Here is a 3691-nt window from a genome sequence, read left to right as displayed (position 1 = left end):
TTGTTAATGTTTAATAAGAAATTTTTTTTTCTAAGTGAATTTGGTGTACATAACTAACATTATCAAACCAAAAAGAGAGTATGGTACCAACTCCTTTAATAAAATGTCCACAAGAAAGAAAAATCAGAATTTCATAAATAACATCCTCTCAAAATGACTTTTCACTTCAATAACCTCTTCTCTAGAAAATCTTGCGTTGGTTATGAAAATGTATTATTTTTTGGCCTATTTATTAAAATAAAAAAGGAAAACACTAATAGTTCTAAGTTGCATTTAAATTTTATGTTAAAATTTCAAATAATAAAAGTAAGGAATTTTGTCTTTAAAAATTGTGAACTTGTTCTAATTGCAGGACCAACAAGAGTGCTGAGTGACAGAAGAACACAATGTGAGGGAGGGAAGTGCGCAAATTATTATTTTTGCTAACAATGCTGAAATGGTGGACTCATCACCGACATTTGTAAAAAAAAATAATTATTATTTTACTTGTATGTAGAATTAAGTTATATTGTAACTATGCTTATTTTATAAAATTGCAACAAAAATAGTGCTTGAACTAAGTTTTATTATGATTGAAGATAGCAGAAATTCGTGCTATATATCATGGTTGGATCATTAGTAATGCACTCTTTCTGTTTTTTCATAGTTTATTTTGACAGTATTTTTTTTTTAAATTAATAACTTATAGAATTTTTTTATATTTTTATCCTTAATAATAATTATATGTTTACTGAATAATATGTTTATTTATTTATAATATGCTACCTATTTCTTCTTTAATCACTTATATGAAGTTCATGTTACACTTATAAAAATAATATATTTTCAACAATATTATTTATTTATAATTTTTTTTTCTTCTAATATTCATTCAGGAATTAGAATACCTTAAAGACATATATATGGAAATAGAGAACCTGAATGAAAGAGGTAGTTGTGGAAATAAATGAGGCATTCTTGAGTGTGTTGGAAGGGTAGTCATATAAAACATGTTAGCCCAATCAAGCTTTTGATCATCACTCACAACAAATGCTTGTCCAAAACCCTCCATATATTGTGGACTCTGCCAAAAAATTTTCTTCTCTGACATTGGAAGTTTGGAAAACTCCTGAATCTCCAACTTCAATTTCTCCACCAAGAAAGAGCTAACACCATGGTTTATCAGCTACAAGAGGATTAACAACTAAAACAATCTGTAACTAATTCAGATTAAATTTAGATTTTATAAACATAGTTTTGACTCAAGGTCTCAAGTCTAGAATCAAACAGAAAGATGTGTTAATGTTAAAAAGAAATTGAAGGATAAAGAGATAAAAGATACCTGAAAGAATCCCCATTCATTGCATGCAAGGTGAAGCTTGGCCAATTCAGAACTACCAGATTCCACGGACAGCAAGCATTGCATATCAATAATTGGGATCTCAAGGATACTATTAGCTTCAGAGAAGATCACAACGTTATCATGTTGAGGTTGAATGTATCTTTGTGGAACGCTTGATGTTTTTTCTTTAGCTAATTCTTGAACTGATGGTACCAAAAGAGAAGTCCCAAATGGTTTCGTGATCTCTGCCATAGCCTTTGGTACCTCTGATGTTCTTCTCGGATCCCCATATAAGCTAATCACATGAATGGTTGACTACATTCCCAATATCTTTTGCAGTTTGTTTCACATTGATTAAACTAACTTATCAATTATATATTCATGGATTAAACTCATCTATCAGGTTTTTTTTTGTCTGCTTTCATGTTTCTCTCACAAAAAATATACATAACTAAAAAACAATTTATTTACAAATAGCAATAATTTTCTCTCAATTATTAACTTTTAATCAATATATCATACACTCTCTTTGTTCTCTAATATATCATGACCTTTTAGTTCAACTATTTCTTTTAATATTTATAACAAAGATAATTTAGAAAAAATCTTATTACGAGAACAGCAAAATTTAATACAAATAATTAACTTTTTAACCTGAGTAAAATTAGTAATTTTTCTTTATAATAGAGAACAACTAGAGTATGATGATTTATATGGAGGAGAAAAAAGGTAATGTGTATTAATTTAAGGATGTTTTTTTATCCATCAAAATGATAATAATGATATCCGAGATTTTAAGACCTTATACATACTACTTCAACTGTCAACATTAAGTCAATCCTAGTAATTCTAACATATTAAGAGATGGAAAAAAGTATATTAACTATACAAGTATTTGTACAAAATACCTTTTATAGGAAGGATAAAAATCGGTATATTGAGATGGAGGTTGGGGAGGAGGGGGAATTACCTACAAAATTATTTGGAGATGGAGTGGGTACATGTAATATTTTTTTTTATATGAATATACGTTAATTTGAATTAATGTAATTAAGTATTGTAGTATATACTTTTCAAATTTTACAAAAAATTATAGATTTGATTCAATTATTAAGAACTTTTAATTTAATGGTTAGATAGTTGAGATTTAATATAAAAAGTTTGAGTGGAATAACTCTACTGAAGATTATTGAGTAAAATAATTCTATGAAAAATTATTTTTAAAGTAAGAGCCTTTTTGAATAAAAGTTAAAAATGCTTTTCAGAACTTCTTCATTGAAAATAAAAAAATATTTTTCTAGTAGAAAAGTTCTCAAAAACGCTTCTATGATTATATCCAAACAGATTCTAAATCTCTTGAGATAATTATAAGTTACAAAACTAACAATAGTTGTGAAATTATCCATTTATAGTGTTATGTATCGGTTGAAAAGTTTGACAATTATGTTTTTTTAATGAATTTTTTTATAATTGTTAGTCGTTCACCAATCGTTGAATATAATTATATCTTTCATCAATCAAATAAAAAATAATACTCTCTTCATCTCACAATAATTGCATTTTAAAAATTTTTACACATATATTAAAAATTACAATAAAAATATTATTTTTAATATAATTTTACTATAATAACTTCATTTTTCTAAAATTACATTACTTTAATAGTAATGGTTTAATAATTAACGAAGGCAGAAATTAAAAAAAAAATTAATATTACATTAAAGAGTTATATATCAATTATTTTAAAACAATTTTTAAATGTCAAAATTACGATTAAAACAATTTTTAAATGTTAAAATTAAAATTACGATTAATATTACTTTTTTTTATCAACCTCCAAAATAATGTCTCCACAAGGAGAAGAAGTAATTTTTTTTTTTTTATCAACATCCAAAATAATGTCTCCACAAGGAGAACCATTCTCTGCTATGGAGAATAGTATTCATATTGCTTGAACTATCCCTTCAAAAAATAATGATAAGAAGAACATTAATTGCAATATAGAACAAAATGCTTAGGAAATAAGGTTAAATATTTATTCAATAAAGGTATAGAAACTTTAAACCTTTTCTTTATTTTTCTGCCAACACTCCAAAATATTGTCACCCACCATTAGAGTTGAAAATACATACGAGAAATCTAAGATTAAATAAAAAAACCCATAAAGGGATATATTAGTTAAATAAATAAATTAATAAAAGAAAAACAAGATAAAAAAATGTTGGGAACAAAAAATCTTTTTTTCTTTTACGCACAATAATAATGATGAGAAACATATTAAAATAACAACATAAAAGAAATAAGAAAAGATCACACAAATTTATTTAACGTGGTTCAGCCCCTCATGCCTATGTCCACAAGGATGTTCAT

At 25.8% G+C, this 3691-nt stretch overlaps 1 pseudogene; it reads right to left on the bottom strand.

Moving 5' to 3' along the window:
• Positions 1–871: 871 nt before the first annotated feature.
• Positions 872–1573, bottom strand: LOC114915418 (protein SRG1 pseudogene; annotated as a pseudogene).
• Positions 1574–3691: the final 2118 nt, after the last annotated feature.

This window comes from Cajanus cajan, chromosome 11 (genome assembly GCF_000230855.2).
Source record: "Cajanus cajan strain Asha chromosome 11, NIPB_CcT2T_4, whole genome shotgun sequence".
Lineage (NCBI taxonomy): Eukaryota > Viridiplantae > Streptophyta > Magnoliopsida > Fabales > Fabaceae > Cajanus > Cajanus cajan.
This window is presented reverse-complemented; position numbering and strand designations above follow the sequence as displayed.